At 34.7% G+C, this 22,829-nt stretch overlaps 1 protein-coding gene across 3 annotated transcripts in view; it reads right to left on the reverse strand.

Annotated features, from left to right (window-relative positions):
• SYT1 (synaptotagmin 1) overlaps positions 1-22,829 on the reverse strand; it is a 509,637-nt gene that overhangs the window by 485,436 nt on the left and 1,372 nt on the right. The gene's annotated exons all lie outside the window — the stretch shown is intronic.

Below are 22,829 nucleotides of genomic sequence, written 5' to 3' on the forward strand. Positions count from 1 at the left end.
TGGTCCCCACTCCTTAACTTTTAAAGAGAGGAAAGACTGTTTAACACGTATCACTACAGCAATACAAATGGTTTGGGACCTTCCTCCTAAACACAGTTCCAACTGTCACAGGAGCCTAGGTATACTTCTGACCAGGCTTCCTTTCATCCTACATGTTCTTAGGTATCTTTTAAGTTTTATACCTTAAAAAGCTGCTGAAAATGCCTTTTTCCATATGCAAGTACTTACCAATTACCTGTCATTTCATGGTGAATACTTTAAAATTCAGTAACATTTACAACTTGTTAGCTACCTTGGCAAATTCATTCCTGAACTATTTCCCTTTGATCAAACAGATATTAGAAGTCTTCAGTCTTTACTTTTCTTTTATAAAATGCAACTTTAGAAGGGAAGACAGCTATGGTACCAAGGAAAGTTGGGCATAGAGCAAAAAGTGTTGAGTTTAGTGCTTAGCTCAGCCATATACTAATTTCCTATTCCTGAGCAATTCTGTTTCTGAATCTGCAAAATTAAGAGAATGATATATTATAGCGTTAGATTAGTAAATGACAAAAAGCATGTGAAAATGCTTTATATGCTATAAATTCTATGTTGGTATTACATGTCACTCATCTACAATCTTACCAATGTCTTAACAAATAACTGTATATCAAGAACCCATTCTGTGCTTAATGATCTAACAGACCAAAACAACATGAAACAAAGAAACAAAAAACAACAACAATCAGAGACTTGATCCTACCAGCAAGAAGAGTACAGTTTAGGTGGGAAGATAAGTAACATAGATATACTGGATTAATTCTGAAGAATTCTATAAGAACAAGATAGTATAAAATAAGGTACTATGTTCCTAAAATCTAGATGTGTTCACTTTAGGAGCATGATTACTATTGCTTAGTTCTTGCTCAGAAGCACTCTAGCTGATGGTTTTTCAGCTAAGCCTTCAAGGTAGGGCATTATTTGAACTGATGGAAAGGAAAAAGCCTGACTCTGGATCATAGGTAATGGAAAAACAAGTAGTATAGAGAGTGAAGACAAAAAATATGGCATAAGGAGAAGATGAAAGATTTCCAGAAAAAATGGGTTTATTTTGAGAAGGCTGAGTGAGCTGGAAAGTAAAAGACTGCTTGCAACTGATAGAAGCTCTATAACTTGAAAGAGAAGGGAAAGAATAAGATGATGTGAGTAGGAGGAAGAAGAGGGTTATGAACAGTATAGTTTAAGATATATTAATTTTGGGATATTGCTGCAATATTCAAGTAGAGATGTCTATTTTTTCTTTTTTTGAAAACTGTGTTGAGGTACATACAATAAATGCACAAACCTTCACGTACAGCTTGATGAATTTTGCCATACGTATACATGCATGTAACCATCACACAGATAAAGCAAATAACTGTCACTGATTATTACCCCCTCACTTATTTTACCCATCCCTTGATCCCTCCTTCCCCTATGGCAACAACCAGTCTGTTCTCTGGGTTTATGAGTCCATTTCAGTTTTGTTTGTTCCTTTGTTTTTTGCATTCCACTTACAAGTAAAATCATATGGTACTTATCTTTCTCTAACGTATTTTACTTAGCAAAATATTCTCTAGGTCCATACATGTTGTCACAAATGGCAAGATATTTTTATGTCTGAGTAATATTCCATTGTATATATAGTATCATATCTCTATCCATCCATCTACCAATGGACATTTATGTTGTTACCATATTTTGGCTACTGTAAATAAGCAGCAATAAACATAGCAGTGCACATACCTTTTTGAATCAGTGATATTGTTTTCTTTGGGTAAATTCACAGAAGTGGAATTGCTGCATCATATGGTATTTCTATGTTTAGTTTTCTGAGAAACCTCCATACTGCTTTTCATAGTGGCCACACCAATTTGTAATCCCACATGCAGTGTACAAGGGCTCCCTTTTCTCCACATCTTTACCAACATTTGTTATTTCTTGTCTTGTTGACAAGACATTCTGACAGATGTGAGGTGATAACTCATTGTGGTTTTGATTTGCATTTCTCTGATGGTTAGTAATGTACAGCATCTTTCCATATGTCTGTTGGCATCTGTATGACTTCTCTTTTGGCAAAATGTCTGTTCGGGTCCTCTGCCCATTTCTTAATCAGATTATTTGAGTTTGTGCTATTGAGTTGTGTGAGTTCTTTATGTTGTGCATATTAGTGCCTTAACAGATAGAGCATTTGCAAATACATTCTCCCACATAATAGGCTGCCTTTTCATTTTGTTGATGGTTCCCCTTGTTATGGAGAAGATTTTTGGTTGCTGTAGCCCCAGATATCTACTCTTTAAGCCATGAAATTTATAAATTTGTTTTCCTTTCTAATTGGATAAAACAGAAACCCAGAACCAAAATGCCCTAGATATATTTTAAGAAAACTAAAACATAAATTTTCAGTCTAGGGCAGTGTAAACTACTAATATAATTTGGTATTGAAGAACTGTACTTAGTGTCATTGTGAAATGGACTGCAGTATCTTTTTAAATGATATATCATACTGATTGCTGTCACCAAGAGTTATTTTGCAAAAAAGTTATTAAAAAATAGTTAAGATTTTCAGAATTTAAGTGTTCTTAAATCTAAGGAAGATTAGCTGAAAGATGATCATGCATCTGTAACTATTCAACAGTTTAAACTTTGGAATTATTAAATCTCATGTACTCAATAACATTTAAAATGATATTCATAGAACTTCTATCTGTGGGGGAAAGAAAACAAGCAAAGCCTTGGAATTAGTTTTGACTAGAGTGTAAATAACTTTTTTCTAAATCCATATCAACTCCCAGTCCTTCCCCACAATTTATTACTGAGTGATTTCTCTCCTCCTCACCTACTGTATTATACACTACTTCACCCTTATATTTTATACAGCCATTTACCATGTCAATGTCACTCATTCGCAAACACCTCATCTCAAAGAATATGTTTTAACCATTTTTTCCTTTCTGGTGGGTGAATCTTGATCCCTTTGAAATCTTCCACCTTCGACAATCTGATGGAAGCTATGAGCTCATTCCCCACAAAAACACATATGCAAAGACACATATATCACATTTTACACATCATTTCAGGGAAAATATTCTGAAACCCTTGAGGCAACATAGAAAACAGGATAAGATATCCTGAGTTAGTGTTTAACAAACATCCCTGGACAAAGGAGGAATTCAGTATGTACTTGTCAGTGGATTAGCTACTCAGGGAGAACTGAGGCAGAAAATTGATAATAGTCCAAGGAGGGGAAAGAGTTGGGGATTTAGGAGGGGAAAAAAAAGCTTTCACCGTAGGTATTAATCTAGCTACAGCAGTCTTTTTCTCGTAAAGATTTGTTCCCAAGGACACATTTCTTATAGAGAAGCAGGTAGTAAATCTGTGGATGTGGGAAGCCTCAGAATACAAGGCCTTAAAGAACTTTCTGCTCCAAAGTAAAAATAGAAGTGACAGTGAGCAGGAGAAAGGAGGAGGATATGCTAGAAGGCAAATCACACTCTTGGTTTCCTGATGAAGCATGACTCAGAAGCTACCAAAGATATTAACCAATCACCAGGCAGAAGTGCTGAGCCCTGCAAAGTACAGTTCGGAAGGCAGCCCAGACGAGTGGTCTTTGAAGCATTTCAAAAAGTGAATGACTCCAACCAGATCGGTAAGAAGAATCATAACTGTTACTGATACAATTATCATTCATCGAACATTTCTCTGTCAATCACTATACTAATCACTTTACATGCATTGTCTCTCAAGAGGTTGAATATGTTGTAATACCTTAGCAGTTTGAATATATTTCAATAAAGTTTTAAAAACGGAGATGGGTCTATACCTCTACCCAGTGCACTGGACTCTAGGATGTCTGGGAAAGGGAAGTAAAATGCGAAATAAATTGAAATATGAGTGATCTACTGACATCTAATGTACACAGTCAGATATGTGCTCATCTATATACCAGGCCAATATATAATCTTCCAAAATCATAAAAATTGAAAAGTAAATACCAATTTAAAAATTACTTTTATGTCTGAAGTTATATTAATATATACTTTTAACTACTATTACTGACACTAATTAACATCTCACTTTTTTCATGTAATAAATGTGATTACCAGCTATAATCTCAACATAGCTTAAATGCTCTAATAGTTTTTGGGCACAAAACTTGAGCAATTCTCTTTGGAAATAAAATCTAGTTTTAAATATTTCCATCTCAAAAGTAAGCTTTCCTTCAATAAGCCAAAAATATCATATTTGAGAAGCATAATCAGCACTCTCAAACAGGCAATAATACATTTATTTCTCCTAATAGAAGGTCTAGATATAGAAATTATGTTTTACCATCTTAGGAGAAAGCACATACTTCATTCAAACAATAAATGCTTATTAAGTATCAGCTATGTGCAAGATACTGTTTGAGCAATAAAGACAATTAAGATATGGTCCTTATTCTCAAGGAACTCATGTTGCAGTACAGAAGGTAAACAACTATATTACGTCCAAACAACTATATTACAACCAGACAACTATATTACAAGGTAGAAGTGCAAGTGTCACAGGAGATCATTATCTTAATACTAAGAGGCATTCTGTCCTCCTAACATGAGAGGCTCCCAGATCACAAGACTAAATAGGACTTACATATTATGAAAGTTTTTGAATGACAGGGTATCTGTCTATCCACAATGTATTTTAATTAAATATCCATTTCCTTTATTTTAGCAGTAACTAATACACTATCTTACATTTTTTTGCTGAAAATATGGGTCTTTCTTAGCTATGTAGCTATATTATATTTTTCTTAGAAAAAAATTAAATTTCTTTAAAAATCTAGAATATCTGCCTGAATGTTCACCTCATAGTGAAAAACAGAAATATATGTGCTGACTGGGGACCTAAAATACAGGAATACATACTAATTAAAATATAGATCATCATAGCTATAAGGGTTATAAACACATTTTCATTCTTAATTTTCTGCTATGCATCTATGATAAGCAACATTTAAGTTATGGTTAATTTTAGAAAATTACATCAAATGTCTTTTAACTTTTCAGCCTTCAGCAGAGTGGGTATCATTTGGAATGCTGACACTGATCCATTTTTATTTAAAATTAAATTAAATGTAAAATACTGGAGAGCAAAAGCATTTGTCTAAAAACAATTTTTCTTGAAATGCAATGCCAATCCAGGTATTTTATGGAGGATGGCTTTTAGGACCAATTGCAGTCTGTATTCATGAACCTTAATGCTTCCCATCCTCTGACTTTTGAGAGTACATTAGGAAGTCTTTCAAGCATAGAAAAAATTATTTTTCTCTGCCACTTTCCCAGATGCACTGCAGTTAGCCCAACTTCTATTTACTTGCTCCAAGGCAATGAATTAGATGGTGAGGTAGCTGGAAAACGCATGTATAAAACGTTAAAAAAAAAAAAAGTAAAATGAGTGTTGTGATAAGCTCTATCTTGTATGATAGAAGTTAAATCCATTTTTATCAACATCTTCTGGTAAGATATTCCTGAGCTCTCCACTGCTCTCTTAGTGTACTTAGAGGCCACAATATCTAGGAAGCACAGAAAGTATAGTGCAATTTAGGTTCAAGCATAAACCTACAAAGAACAAATTTTTCCTTGTTTCCACCCTTGCCTCACTCAGTCTATTCTAGCAAGAACATTTAGTTCAAAACGACCCTCAAAAAAAAAAAAAAATGAAGTTGGAGCATGTTACCCATCTGCTCAAAACCTTCCAGTGGTCTCTGTTCTCATTCAGAATAAAGCCTGAGTCCATTGAGTGCCGTACATTTATCACCCCCATGTTATTTGTGTGAAATAAACTTTCGGTGCTTCCTCAGCCAACTCCACTTGGCCCACAACGACCTCGCTGTTCTCAAATCACCTGACGTGGTACGTCTTCCCAAAGCTCAGTTTCTCACCTTATCCAGATCTGTGCTCAAATGTGACCTTCTATGACCATCCTATTTATAGATATATTCTGCCTTCATCTCCTGCTCCCCAACCTGGCATTCTCTTTCTTTCCTTTTATTTTTTTACATTTTGATTTCTTTGCTAGCACTTAGCAAGATAAAACATATTACCACCAAAATCCCTCCTCTTCTTCCTTCCACCCTCCTTCTTTCTCCTTCCTTCTTTTCTCCACTAAACTTCTTTTATACCCCTGACAAAAGATAAGATCTTTGAGGGCCAGAAGTTATTGATACTGAGTAATTTTGACCCAATGCTAAGAGTCTTTTGAATAAATGACCTAGGTCTTATTGGCTCAAAAATGAAACCCTCTGCACTGAGTCCCAGCTATAACACTGAACAGGTATGTGACTGTAAAGCAAATAGTCTCATTTTTCCAACCCTTTTCTTATTTCCAAAATGGGGATAATATCAGTACAAATCTCACAGAGGGCTTGAAGTAGGATTAAATGAGTAATACACAAAAATAGTTAGACTAGCACCTGCTAAGTAATTAAAGCTCTCTGCATATAAACTACTATTATTATAACAAATTCTGTAAAGACTCCTAAAAACTTTGTATTTCTTAAAACATCTCCTATATTCATTCTTTTTGTTTTAACATATTTGTCACATAGCTAAAATGTGTGTGATCATTAACAATTTTACAATTTGAAATATTTTAAAATCCTTAAGATCAACATACTGCAGCCTTAAACCAAAGATACATTAAACATAATTATAACATTTTATTTATAATAGTGTCTGAACACATACAGGAACTTCAAGATGAAAAATACTATAGAAGCTTTTGAGTTTGATGTAGTCCCACTTGTCTGTAGTATAGTTTGAAACCAGAGAGTGTGATACTTCCCGACCCTCACTAGCTTTGTTCTCCTTTCTTAAGATTGCCTGGGCTATTCACGGTTTTGTGTGTGTGTGTGTGTGTGTGTGTGTGGTTCCATACAAATTTTGGGATTATTTGCTCTAGTTCCTTGAAAAATAACATTGGTATTTTGATAAGAATTGCACTGAATCTGTAGATTGCTTTGGGCAGAATGGCCATTTTGATAATGTTAATTCTTCCAATCAGGGAGCACAAAATAGCTTTCCATTTATTTGTGTCTTCAGTTTCTTTCATCAGCGTCTTACACTTTTCAGAGTACAGGTCTTTCATCTCCTTGTTTAAATTTATTCCTAGGTATTTTATTCTTTTTGATACAGTTCCAAATAAGATTGATGTCTTAATTTCTCTTTCTGTTCACTATTTGTATACAGAAATGCAACAGATTTCTGTATATTGATTTTGTATCCTGCAAATTTGCTGAATTCATTTATTAATTTTAGTAGTTTTTTGGTGGAGTCTTCAGGGTTTTCTATATAGAGTATCATGTCATGTGCAAATAATGAAGGTTTTTAGTTCTTCCTTTCCTATTTGGATACCACTATTTCCTTTTCTTGTCTGACTGCTGTGGCTAAGGCCTCCAGTACTACGTAGAAAAAAAGTGGTGAGAAGGGGATGCTTATATTTTTCATGGTATTAGGGGAAAAGCTTTCAGCTTTTTACCATTGAGTATGATGTTAGCTGTGGGTTTGTCATATATGGCCTTAATTAAACTGAGGTATGTTCCCTCTATACCCACTTTGTTGAGAGTTTCTATCATAAATGGATGGTAAATTTTGCCAAATGCTTTTTCTGCAGTCAATGAGATAATCCTATGATTTCTGATAATCATTCATTTTGTTGGATTTGTGGACATTGAACCATCCTTGCAGCCTCAAATACATCCCACATGATCATGGTAAATGATCCTTTTAAAGTATTCTTGAAGTCAGTTTGCTAATATTTTGTTGAGGATATTTGCATCTATGTTCATCAGTGATATTGGCCTATTTAATGTTCTTTTTTTAAGTGTCTTTGGTTTTGGTATTGGGGTAATGCTGGCATTTTTTTGAATAGTTTGAGAAGAAGAGGTATTAATTCTTTTTAAAATATTTGGTAGAATTCACCTGTGAAGCTGTCTGACCCTGAGCTTTCATTTGTTGGATTTTTTTGATTACTCATTCAATTTCATGCCTAGTAATAAATATGTCTATATTTTCTATTTCTTCTAGATTCAGTCTTGGAAAATTGTGTTTCCAGGAATTTATCCATTTCTTTTAGGTTGTCCAATCTGTTGGTATATAATTTTTCATTGTAGTCTCTTATAAACCTTTGTATTTCTGTAGTACTTGTTGTAACTTCTCCTATTCATTTCTGATTTTATTTATTTGAGCCCTTTTTTTTTTCCTGGATGAGTCTGCCTTATGGTTTGTTAATTTTTTTTTTGTCTCTATTTCATTTATTTCTTCTCTGATCTTTACTGTTTGATTCCTTCTACTAAGTCTGGGCCCTCTGTTCTTTTTCTAGTTCCTTAGGTGTAAGGTTAGATGGTTTATTTGAGATTGTTCTTGTTTCTTGAGCCCTATAATGTAATAAGCTTCCCTCTAGAAGTGATTTGCTGCACTATAAAGATTTTGTAATGATCATTTCCATTTTTATTCATCTCAAGGAATTTTTTTTTATTTGAGTTCTTCACTGACCGATTGGTTGTTTACACTCTTAATTATCCATCATTAAATAAACATTTAAATCAGCACACATTGATTTGGAACTTAATAGTAAACTATTAAGCTGCTTTACTCTAGGGAGGTAAAGACTGATAAAAGAATAGAAATCCTATTTCACCTTTTATGAAAATGAGAATTGACTCTAATTCCAGTTCATAAAGACTCTCATTACCAGCACCACATGTTAAGGTGCTATATGTGTTAAGAAAAATAGAAATGATGAGAAACAAATGAAATAAAACCAACAAGGATGATTCATCCAGCAACGCCCACCAATGGTTTTTAATTGCTCACTTACTAGTTGCTAAGTATTACTAGGCTGGTCAACACTGAGAATATAATGGCAAACAATACAGAAATGGTTCCTGCACTCATAAGGCACTTAAATTCAATCTGAATTTTTGCCTTGTAGGGTGGTGATAAACATTATGCTCCATTGCTATAATTTTATAAGTTGATGCATTACTGTTTGAAGGAATGTATAGAAATATACACAAAGTTCTCAGATTATTTGACACAGTTATTCTCAAATTAGTAATCAGTAATCAGAGATTTTGAAAAAACATATCAGCCTGTTTTTCTATTATATCTATTTTATCTTTAGCTGGAAGATTTATTTCCCACTTTATTATTTTCAGATATCTTCTGAAAATGTGTTTTCACACCCAGAGGATGTTGGATCACAGAGTGTTCCCATTACAAATCAAAGAAACAAACAAGAAAGAAAAAAGCTGTGACTCCCTGATTTTGAGAAAACATGGTATCAAAATAATTGGAAAAGTCCTAAGGTTAAAATTTTAGCAATATATATATATTTAAAGCCCTGCTCTACATAGCACTAAGATTTCCTTCAATTAAATTTAGTGTCATCAGTATCCTCGCCTGTCAAATATGCATTTATAAATACATTTCTTCTTTACAAGCAGTTAAGTATTCAACATCTTCAAACTTAAACTCTACTTAAGGATACCCAAAATACAAAAAAGTTACCACTACTGTTCAAATCCTTCTCTACCACACAGAGTTTGCAATTCGTGACAGTTCTGCAGTCATTTTGAAAAGTAACATATTCATAGTCTTTTAATATGGAAAAACTGAACATTTGCTCTCAGATATAAATAATAAAAATTTATTTTTAAACAGCTAGCCATACTCCATTGCTGAATTCCAATAGTAGGTACATTCCACAGTACTCTGAGCATAGGGCCCTGGGACAGGAAGGAGTTTGGAAGAGCCTGGTGAGTAGGAGAAGTCAGATAATTCATGGACTTGAGAGTCAAGTTAAGAGTAGTAGAATTAAGATGGCAGGTTGGTTTGATTATGGTGTGACAATCATGGTAGTAAAGAGATAAAAAGGATTCTTATGAGCTAAAAATTATCAAGACATCTTTTTTCGTATATCTGGGGTTAAGGATGAGAAGCACATGAAAACACAGGTAACTCCCAGGTTTCTAGATAAGACAGCTAGATAGTGAATTCATTAGAATCAAACACTGCAGAAGTGCCAGATTTGTTGGTGAAGAGAAAGAGTTCAGTTTTGGCTATATTGAATTTGAGTGGTCTTTAACACATCCACATAGATCTGTTAAATTGGCAGTGGTATTATATGTCAGGACATCTAGTAAGACACAGATGATTGAGTTCACTCTCCAAATTTGCTAGGAGTCCTGACATTCTTAATAAAATACGTATCCATTGTTTGTGATTCAGGTAAAGCAAAGAAAAGCTTTCATTAAAGAATGAACTAAGCATCTCTCCTAAAGCACAAAGGTCCATCAGAGGGCAGCTTATGCTCCACTATGAAGCCACTGCTGTCTCATCACTGATCGTTCACTCTTAGGCACTTTCAAAAAGCTCTGCCCTTTCCTCACAGAAGAGGCTTTAAGCAATGGGCAATAATACCCCTTCCACCTAAGCCACTAAGGTTTTCATGTTTGTTACAACAGCATATCCTACCCTATCCTATTTCACAGCTCAGAGTGGGTGTATTTTCAGCACTTGGTTATGGTGTATCTCTTAGCTGAACTATACTTCATTCTTTGATAGTTGGTTGATTGTGTCTGGGAGTTTGTGTTCTTTTAAATATTTTTGAACAGACTGATGAATGACTAGAAGATTGAGGACTTAATCTCCAACTTTACCCACCATTATGAGAAAAATCACAGAAATAGGAGAGAAGCCAAAGGAATATTTCTGTGCCAGGCCCCTGGTATGTCTAATTACCTTGCAGAAAAATACACTGGTCAGTTACAGATTCTCACATGTTAGCACAGAAAGGTGTCAGGGATTTCAACTAGCGAAATCCCCACATTATGAAGTTAGTGACAGGTTGGGGTTTTTATGCTGTTTTAAATTATAATATAATCCTGTATTTTAGCCCTGAAAGGTGTCAGATCATCTAGTAAAATCTCCACATCATGAGTTTGCTTGTTTTTAAATTTGAGCACAAACCTCACATATATATATACATATTCTCGGTCTTCATCGTCTGTTGGTCCCACAGACTAGTTCTCTACTCACTTAAATAGGAGAGAAATGATCTATCACATCTGTGCATCTTCCTCTACCAGAAAGTTTATCCATAACTAAAAAAGAGAGTACAATGTATTGACAGCATTTCAACAACAACAAAAACACATTAATAGCTTTAACTAATAGCTATTAACCGAACTCCTCAGGAGGTAGCAGACCAACATAGATTTACTTATTGCGACAAACCAGTAAAAGCATTAGTGTCAGATTCACTGTGGGCTTAGAAAAAAAAATCCAGGGCAAATTCACACAAAATCACCTATATGTGAAATATCAGTAATTTATAATTTTTGGTAGGGGAATTCTATTAAATTTAACACATTTACAGTATGGTGATGCTGCATATTAAAAAAATAAGCCTCTAAGTTCCCATATATCCATTAAATTATACTTACATATGCTTAATGGAATTTTAAACGTACTGTATTCTTTAAAAATTGGTAATACTTTTTAGGAAGTTTCTAAAACTACAGATTTTTACCCATTGATAGGTTGTTACATTAACTTAGTTGGTTATGACCAGTATTTTTACTGGAATGATCAGTTATATTAAAAAATCCAACTATACTATATATGCAAGCATATATGTACTAAAACAGAAGATATTTAGCATATAAAAGAGCCTTGGTTCCGTAAAGCACATCACTTATTGGCCAGAAGAGTCCACTAAACTACTCTTCTTATATTCACATTCAGTGGTTTTGTGTGAATTCAGCAAAGAAAACTCTATTTTTAAAATACGTTATTGGTCAGAGTATAATGTCTATAGAAGTCTTAGGGGAAAAAACAGGGCCATTTAAGATTGACATTTTAATTATTACTTCATTACTGCTGCAGCATCTTGACTGGTACTGCAGTCTCGCCAAGTTAATATGCCTCCGTAAGCACCTGGTTTACTATCACAGCGCGACCTAGGTAGACTTTGGGCTATTGGGTTCTCAAAGCCAGGATATGAAACCAGACAGAGGAAAAATAATTTCCGGTTAATGCTCTGAGACCTCTGTTGTCTAAATGATAACCGACACAAAATGATTTGTATCTTTATGTTTTCAGTGTTTATTTACTTTTGTTTCAAAATCTAAATTAGGGTTGTGTAGGATATAATCAAATATATACTCTAAAGGAAATTACATTGAAAAAATCATTACTGTGATAAAGAAGCAAGGTATTCACTTAAATCCAGAGAAAAAATACAACTGGGGGTAGGCCATGTGTTCAATTCCTTAGAAATGAGGGAAAAGGAGAAAGGTTAAGATTTAACAAAAGATACACAGAAAGTGTCTAAGGAAGGTATATGAAAGAAAAGGAGTTAATCTAAAGATGAAAACGGAGACTGAAAACATATACCTATGAGATACCTGAGAATGAATTTTGAAAGTGAGGATGGAAATAGTATGTATTCCATGATTGCAACCATATGGAAGCATATAAACACATACTGGAAGCATGTTACACAGAAATGAAACATCACTCATACTTAAATAATTTTTAGCTTATACGTGATCACACTGTTTTTGAAATTTTCCTAACAATGCTTGCAGATTGTTTTTAATTAAAATATAGCTGGGTTAAACTCCTGAAACCAGAACCTTTACATTTCAGCTACATTTGCCCGTAGTCTCTTCCATAAGTACACCAACTTTATTTCCCCTGCAGAGCTTCTGCCCTGAATTGTTTCCTGTCTTCAATGCACTTCCCCTGCTGTTTACATGGCTGGCTTCTCCTTTATGTCTCAACTTGCATTGAACAGTCTCTAATGTTACTCATTTTATTAGTCAGTTTTATTATGTTATAGCATTTCTATTTGAAATTCTGTAGTTTATAGCATTTCTACTTCATAACTTTCTACCTTAGCTGTTGTTCTAATTGTGTCCTTCCCTAGAATGCAAACTTCCTAAAAGCAAGCAACCTGTCTACTATGTTTACTTCTATATTCCCAGCCTCCAAAACAGCCTCTGGAATGTAAGAAGCGCACCCTGGCCCGTACTGAAGAAATACTTTACTCCTGAGTGACCCTGTTTCAGTTTGGGGCATAGCAAGGAGAAAATGTATTGTGTTTTGGTGCAAATTCATTCTGTTGAATTTGTACCAATACACAGGCAGTTGAAACAATTGTAAAATAAAATTGTATAAACTTGAAATAACCCAGCCACACAAAATTAACAAAAATTTGAAGTACTGACACAGACGTGGGTGGCCCCGTACGGTCAGTTGGCTGCTCTCAGCTCTGCTGAGCTGAGAATCTAATTCTCAAGTCATAAGTACATTCCCAATGTACTAAAAGGAAGCCAAGGACCCAACTAGAGTTAAGTGACACTCAAGTTGTCAGTCTCATATTCAGCCTGTTCACACTGGTCAAGTAATGCCAGTTGGTAAATCATCAAATCCTCCCACACCTGTTTGTAAATGGCCATTGCTTCAAGCCTATTGGGTGCGTCACTCCTCTCCACATCCTTGGCTACTATGCCTCTTCCCCTAGGATTCGCTGGGGCTTCCCTGACCTGTCAGCCAAGGAGTTGGTGCCTGGAATGGTAAGGGCCTTCCAGGAACTGCTCCAGCACTGGCCAGTCAGTATTCTTTCTGATGGCTCAGTGCCTCTACCTTATGGGCTCAGCATTTGTTGCTTTTGCTTGCCCTAAGCTGAATTGTTTTCCTTCTTGTAACAGCAGCTGAACTTGCTTTCCACATAGTTGCGTGATGGTTAAGTGCAACTCTCAAATCTAGGATTGACACAAGACCCGGCTTAGGAAAACACCATTATTTCAAAGCCCTTACTACAGTGATGGGTTCAGGGCAAGAGACCTGACTTGTTCCAATCATGCTTATCCTGGAAACTTTTAGGGAAAAATAGACACTCTTTACATGGAAATGTCTTACATGAGCCTATAGTCACTGGGAATATTCTTTATCGCTGTAAAGAAAGAGCTTGCTTGACTCTATAAAGCCATGGCAAAGGAAAGTGGAACTAGGACAGGAGATGGGAAGGTTAAAAGTGGAAGGTGATGATCCTGGTCCTGGCGATATGGTTTGATTTCCCTTTCTAGCTATGACCCTATGACCCAATCCGAAATATTCCTGGAATTTGTGGTAATATAAGCAATAACATCTTTTCTTTCTTAAATCATTTATAGTGATGTGGAAGTTGTATAGGTGCAAGAGTCCTGACTAATAAATAAAAAAGTAGGCAAGGGTGGTCAGACCCGCTAATTAACTGAGTACCAGATAATTTGCAAACACTTCTCCCTCCCTGGTAACATGGAACTGTTTAGTAGTGAAATATCTGGTTGCTGCTCACCATGCCAGAGTGGGTATTTACAGCCAGGTCTCTAAGATCCCAAGGTTCATGCTTTTCTCACTCTGCCATTAAGGTCATACTGACTCAGACTATGAAGTGGATAAAGCTTGCCTATTCGTCTTCAATCTCTTTTAGTCACCACTACCTCTTTACCACTATCTGTTCTTTTCTACTGCCACTGAGGAGTTTAATGATTACAAATGCTCATGGTTGAGTACTGGCTATGTAAAGAGACTGCTTAGATTTGAACCTACATCCTACTACGTGACAGTTGTGCAACCCTGGAAGGTGACTTCTTTTCTACAATTTTCTCACTTAAAAATTACAGATAAATTAATACCAATCTCATGTTTTGGGGAATAGTAAATAGAAAGAAATATGGAAAGTACACAAAGTACCTGACATGCAGTAAGAATTCAAGAATCTGGTTACCCCAAGTCTGTCCCCAGATCCCTATGAACACCCATCCTACGTTCTAATTGATCACCCATTCTTTCTCTAGGTCTTTCCCAATGACAACTCTTGTTTTCTTGTATCAGATAAGCTATAAAGTTAATTATGTTAATCCACATTGCAACGTATATAGCTATTCATAATCCTCCCAAATGTGTTTTGAGTCTTAACACAAAAAATGGCCTATGATGGACTTCATATTAAAGTTAAATAATAACTAGGTTTGAATATGTTCTCCACTGAGCCATCTCTACCTTGGAATAGAAGAGAAAAAATATTAATAGATTCAACAACTTCCATTAACATTAGGCTCAGGAAACGGTGAAAAGTCGTGTGAGCACCAGCGAGGAAACGTAGAGATGAGGTTGGAGAGTTTGTCCAAAGCTAGATCATCATTCCCATCCCGCCTCCGTCATCTAGGAAACAGCTCAGGACCACACAGTTTACAACTACGGAAGCAAATGAGATGGATGGCCTCTCCTATCAGTGATACAGCTACGACTAAAGGCTGAAGGAGCCTAGTGACTGAGCCTTAGTGACTTCTTACAGATTAGGACACTATTATTGAATAATTTAAAACACAAATATAATTTACTTCAAAGTTAGAGTCACAGAAATAATGACAGTATACTGAAATGGCCTTATCTTTTCACTGAAAAGAATAAAGACTGTATATCCAATATTTGTTTTTATTTTTTTATAAAAAGCAAGCTAGTTCTTATACATATTGAGAGAATTTGAAAACATTTAGTTCTTCTTTATTAAATGCTGAGGAATATGATTAAGTAGGTGAAAATAAAAGGTCTCCTAAGTGTGCAATTACAGGTAAATAGCTTATGCTCTCCTTTTTTTAGATTTATAACATGAAGAATCTCTTCATTATCAAAATCAAATAAGGCAATAGAAATGTTTTAAAAATACAGTACTATACACCATAGAAATCTAACACAGTTCACATCATTCCTGTGACACTAAATAAATCAAATTATTTTAAAAAAATACAGTGCTATATAACTGTAATGAAAACAGTGATTTAATTGCTATCACCAGAAGAGCAAAACAGAAAAGGTGCTTAATAGTACAGGTCATTCGTTTGGACTTTTAAACATTATTGTTCTATCTCTCTGCCATCAATTTTGTTCTAAAAATTACCTGTGGGCCAGTCTTTGCATGTAAAACCTGAAAAACATTCAAATCTTGGCACATTCCTTTTAAACGTGCCAATTACATAAACACATTAAGAGGTTGCTCCCTGGTTTATTTATAAATATTTTTTGTGAAGCTAACTGAAAACATGTACAAACTAAGAATTAAACTTCTTAGTGGTTGACAAAAGATAAATCCTGTTAGTAGAGATTCGCATGGGGCCTAAAGCACGCATTTCCCAGTGATTCTATAGGGAGATAATCCACTGAGACAGTAGAAAGAAAAGAGAAGGAAAGATAAGGAGAGGGTAAGAAGAGAAAAAGTTGAGAAAGGAAGAGAATTTATGAATTACTATCTTACTCTTTTAGCTGGAGAGCTACTACTAGTTGGTCTTCTACTCTGGCAGTGAGCAGTAATATGCTTCAATGCATACAGGTCTGAAAGTCCAGAAGTTGAGAGAAATAAAAGTGTTGCTGTGTGTTTCATACATGAATGATGAAAGAGATTCTCAAAAGCATAACAGGACTTGTCTGCTCCACTTTTTCCTGAAGGAGTCAGCTCCCTCCTATCAGTGATACAGCTACGACTAAAGGCTGAAGGAGCCTAGTGACTGAGGCTTAGTGACTTCTTGTGGTGTCCAGGAGTGGTTCAGAAAGTAACTATGATTCCCATGGGGGAAAAAAAAATTGGATCTTGAATATCAAGTACTTTGTCTTTCTCGTTCTTTCTTTCTTACCATTTTTTGTTTTTACAATTTAAAACCAGGGCAGTTTTGGTCAATTTAGGAATATGTTGGCTTTTGGTTGAAACGTCATTTTCTTGAATTATTAAACTCAGATGTATCTCAATGTGATTTCTTGGCTTTTTAACATTATAGTTCAATAAAAACACTAAAAATAGACATATTATTTACAATATCATGTTTTTAAGCTTTAAACATAAGAATTTCCTGTACACAGACAGATAAAACTCATGCACTGTTAGGCAAATAATGGTCTAGTGTATATATATTTAAATATAAAATCTGTGGCCTTGGATTTTGGATGTTGGCTAAAATAGGATGGGGATGTTTTCCTATTTATAGAAGAGATTTTGGCACTCTAGAAATATGCTCTAATGCCCAGTGGTTCACTTTATTCATTCCTCACATCTGATGAAAATGCCAGGGATTAGGCGAAAAGCCAGCCTTGTAAACTAGGATCTGGCAGATACTCCAAGTCAGAAACAGATGCAATTGCATTGTTACCTTGTCTTTCTCCAGAGAAACTGTGTCAACGTCACTTTACTTATTACTCCTGCTAACGCAAAGCCTGAAAGCTAGAGGAGCTCAATCAGGCCTTCGTGACCCAGGTCATACCATGTGTCCTTGTTGCAAAGGCCATTAAGTCATTTGTCCTGAAAATATTTGACATTTTTTTCTTAAAAATGAGCCATTTCCTTATTTCATAGGTGGTGCACAAGGACCTCCCCACTTTTACATTGCATAGAATACTGGGGTGCAGCACAGCAAGGAAAAACGTAACCAGCTGGCTCTTTCTCCTTAAAATAACTCTCACATAAAATTACCCGTGAAAACATTATGAATAATCCATCTGAAAAGCAGCCTGGGGGATGCTGCACAGTCCAGACAGTCTACAGACTTAATCAGTTGTCGATTACCTGTGATGATGAGGATGAGGTATGAGAATGTTTAAGGGTCTCCATAACAAGACATGTGGATTTTGGAAGTACTAGGCCAATCCAAGGATTTGAAATTCATTCAAATAATTATTTGTGTTATCCAGTGGTTTTCATAAGTAAAAAAATCATGCAGATTCATGGTTTAACAACCTCCCCTTTTGCCTGGGTTATTTGGAAGTAAGAAAGAAGTAAGTTAGAAGAAAGAAAAGTTATTTTATCAATTATCCTAAACCTTACATGACTCAGTGTCACACTTTGAAAGAGTTAATACTGTTTGGTGTAGCTGTGTTTGTTTTGTTTGAGCATTTCCATGTGCTTTTGACTTCATGCTTATCAAAATATACCAGCAAATCTCAAAGTAGCAATTAGTAAATCAAATTACCTGCTTCCAAACTAGTGGGGGTTGGGGTGACAGGCAAAGAGGCTGGCCCAGAAAGGAAATGGGCTTAAGGAAAACAGGAGGCTGCCCCCTAGAGGCCTCGGTGGGGAACTCTCACCAGAGGTGCGAGGTGGGTTTGCTTTCCTGTTCATTCCCGTGAGAACTAAAAAGATGGTTATAGTCAGGGCTGGTGTAGGAGGATGACAAGAAATAGTATGTCTCCTTTAAGCAACTGCAGTATAAGAATGTTTCACATTTTAATAACTCTCTGATCCTATTCGCACTGAAGTGCCTGTGTGCATTTTATCCTTGACTACCTAGTTGAACTATTTAGAAAGAAAACATTTATTGCAGGAAATAACACACAACTCCTTTTACTTATATAATACCTTTTGGAAAAAGAATAATGGATTATATGAGCTCTAAGCACTTTAGAATTATAAGCAAAGCCACATTTTACAAACAGAGAAACAGGTTCACTGGGATAAGGTAATGCCAAATTTCAGTACCATGCATGGATTTGATTCACTGGGTAATTCAACCAAAAATTAATCCCTGACTGAGGCACTTAACTAAATATCTTAGTCACAGTATTTGGGGTGGCTGTAGCAGGTTGTGCTCTGGCATGTACAATGAAATGTTGTCAGACAGAGCTGTTAGGAAATTTAGGAAATTACATCTTAAATCTTAACCAAGTAGTTTCACCGGATTCTTATACTAACAAAGGCCATTCTCATTCTACGTGGAAAATTCCCAGCTCCCATTTGTACCAACAGCTAAGAAATAAGATTCATTTATTATCTTCATCTGCTTTACAATTTTCCAGACTCCTCTTTAACAAAATGACTCCCTATGTTTCTATTAACATGTTCAAAATACTACTTGTGAGACCGAGGTAGGAATGGCTAGTATTTTTTCTTTGCACCTCCTGTATCTCCATGACAGCAGTAACCAAAAAAGATGGACTTTGATCTCCCCTCATATGCATTACTAGTAACTTCTGGAAAACAGTGTGCCGCATGTCTTCTAAGCACTGAGTGTATGTGTAGAGACAAAACGAACCCAAAGAGAATCAGAATTAGTTCTAAACAATGGGAATTTGTCATTTAACTAAACATAAACACTTCACAAATTACAGAAAGTTTCTTGAAATCTTTGCATTTTTTCAAAGAATGACAGAAAATTCATTTCTAACACTATTATAAGTGTGCTATTTTTACTCTAAATTAGTTTTAATTTATTTAGAATTCTCTTAAAAGTATTGTTTTTAAATTAAGGAAACATGTATTTAAAAGGAGGCTTCTTTATAATAGGAGGTCTAAAATTCTAATTAAAAGTACAGAAATAGCATCTCCAGAGCTGACTACATCTACAGCATAAAAATATTTTTCATTGTACACTTTAGAAGTTTTTTGCTTATTCAATAAAACAGCAAAGGTTAAAGTTTTATTCATATATACAAGAAAGGATGGCATGCTTTCTTACTTGCAATAGATTGAATGAATATGTTTGCGATATAGCTTAAAATAAGTTTATTTTCCTATTACTAACACATATGAGGAGAATGATATTTATCCACCCAGCTACCACACTTTATCTTAGAGTCAATATAAAAGTGGCTGTTCAAGAACTCTCTTAAAATGAGAGAGAAGCTGAAGAAAAAGTGCTGTTTTCTGGGTATTGGAAAGATCAAATTTGTGCTTTAAAAATTGGCCACATTTGATGGAGAGGTATGAATCAAGTTTACAAAAATATTATTAAAAAATATCGACCATTAATTCATAAAGGAATTAGTAAAGATACAGATCCATCTCCCCTTTCCTAAACAATGATAATTACATCATTCAATCATGCTAAAAGACCAAGTTTACTTTTATACAAATGTTCAAAGATAAAAGATAAACACCCAATAAAAGCCTTAGAAAGAAATGTTATCATCCCACTATGTACAAATCATATGAAAATATAATTTTACCTTGTTTCTTGTATATAGAAATGCATCTTCTTGCACTGAGAGGTTTTTAAACCTATGATTCATATAAAAATGACTTCCTCCCAAAGCCATAGAAAGGTTGTTAAAGGAAAGTGGTAGACTTCCATCATTAATGTAGCTTCTGGGCACTCCCAGTCTTTCAGCCAAAGAACTATTACAAACAACTCCAAGACTTTGTCGTCTTTTTCTGAAACGTACTTTTTATAGGCGTACTCTCTAGTTTCAGTAAATCATATGCTACTGTCCATTAATCTCTAATCCTTTTTAGAAAAAGTTACATAATTAAAAAAATTATATATATATATATATATACATATATCTATACACACATTATGTAGAGATATCCTTAAATGCTAGTTAAAATTACTTGTTTACTTAGACTGCCATATACTTTATCCCTGTTTAAATAGCCTTGGTCAATTTCAGTGGAAAACAAATTCAGTTAAAAAGCATCACCTACAAAACTTTTCATACAAATGTATTTATGACAAACAAATCATTTAAAATTTAAAAAATTCATAAATGGATCAGATATTTAATTTTAGAAAGCATTATTTTTTAGCAAAATGTTTGCAAGATGCATATCTAAATTATTCTATGGTATTCTAAATAACTGTAGTCTTAGTTTCCTGTAATATTAGACCAAATTTAATCCATAATGTAATCAAACGTTTTGCTTTCCCGCCCCCAAATCATTTAATCACTACCATTAGGGAAAGAAATATTATGTTCCAATTTGGAATTAACAATATCGCTTCCTGTCTGTTGCGCAAACTAGAAATCTTAAGAGCTCTAAGTATTTTAGGCTTATATAATTGTGTTAAATGTGACTTTTTTAAGATTAGATGTCTCTAAAAACTTGTTTTCAGTCCATTCTAAATTTATTTAATATATTGACTTGAAGAGAAGAATTGATATTATGTCCATGGTGTCACTAATCTGATGGAAAGTTCAAATAAACTTTCAGATTTCTAACACATTCTGTATTTTATGTATTAAGCTTCCAGTCCATTTTGCATATAATTAAGACAAACTTCTATATTTGAGTTTTATTTTCAGTCCCAACTCTAATATACAAATCTTATGATGTAAATACCATGTTATCTACTTTCATATTTGTTGATAATTTGACCAGATAGAATAACTAATATTCTCCATTATGAAATGAAATTCAAAACTTTTCTGCAAGAACTCTCTGTGGTATTTTTTGGATTTAGGATTTTAGGACTTCCCTTGTATAGTAGCTGCCTTTAGCTCTGAACAAATTAAATATCTGTTAAAGCCTAATTACCATATTTACTCTGAAACATTAGTAAGGTATACTAAGATATGCTTTTAAAAGGAGAAAAGATGAAGATCATAAGAAATCGTTACACCAGAACATTTTGTGGGATGACAGGGTAATAATTTTTTGTAATACATCATTTAAAGTCTCTCCCCAATCCACTCACTGTATATTGGAATTAGTTCTGACTTCCAGTATATAAGCTTCATTTTTCAGAGTATGTGAACAATGAAAGGCTCATATGCATCTTACATATCATTGCTATAATTAACATTTGTAAAGAGTCATGAAAATAAATGTCACAAACCAAGGCTAAACTTTTATCTTAAAACAATGGAGAAATGACACAAAATCTTGTTGTGCTCACATGGAAGGCAGTTAATTTCCTTTTGTCGATCTTTTCATGTCTAAACTTGTTAGCTCAGTTTTACATACATGAGGCAATTAAGCAATTGTCCTTTTGCCCTTGTAACCAAAAAGTGGCACATTTAAAAATTAGATTTAGCTTTCAACAAAGACACTACATTAAAAGAAAAAAAATGCATTTAAATGTCAAAGCCCTAGAAAGAATATCTTTTTTTTGTGTGTGACTCAAGGTAACTCTACTTAGATAGGAGAGATGAGCACCTGAACTGGAAAATGGTTTAGAAAAATATACCTTACATTGATAGTAAATGAAACCTGCTCTTCTCTAAGTCCATGTATAAACTTATACAGTAAAGATAAATGGTGGAAAAATACTTTCTAGGGTGCATAGATTAGTGTGGCAGATCAGGCAGAGTTGAGGAGGATAATTCCCTTTTCTTATCCCAAGAGGACATGTAGGAAAATAAAAAAGTAAGACATAGCATTTCCCCTGGTAAATCAAAGGAAAGGATTTATCTGGACACTAACATCTGCTCACTTCTCTGTGCTCACGTAGAACCCACTTGGAATGCTTTCCCATTACAGTCAACCAGGCACTTCTCTCCACCTCCTCCCATCTGACAGTAATCACTTAGCCGTCTCGGATGAATAACAGGAAAGGAAAGCTTGTATCATTGATGATGGAATTAGAAATTGCTGAAGCTGCCGTCAAGGCTCTTTCCACAAGTACCTTTCTCTTGACCGTTAGCAGGTCATACAGTTGTTTTGATATCTTTCTCTTATAATAAGACATGAGAGCAAAAATATTTTCCCCTTTAAGATTTTTTAAATTTGAGGCTATCTTCCTACCATCACTTTCTAAACTTTGTTCCAGTACAAGATGATTCTTGGCCACCTGAGCTTCTGTGTGTCTTGTAAATGGAGTACTGAAATTGCATAAGCATCATGTTTACACTTAAAATAGTCATAATGCAAGAAAATAAGGCAAGGAATGAATTCGGTATTTGATATTCAGGCAATAAAATGCAAACATAGAAAGGTAGAATGAAATGACAATTCATACACAAAAACAGCTTTAACACAAAAGTACGGTTGCTTTATCTCACCAAAGGGTTGATGAT

Source organism: Manis javanica, chromosome 10, assembly GCF_040802235.1.
Source record: "Manis javanica isolate MJ-LG chromosome 10, MJ_LKY, whole genome shotgun sequence".
NCBI classification, from domain to species: Eukaryota; Metazoa; Chordata; class Mammalia; order Pholidota; family Manidae; genus Manis; species Manis javanica.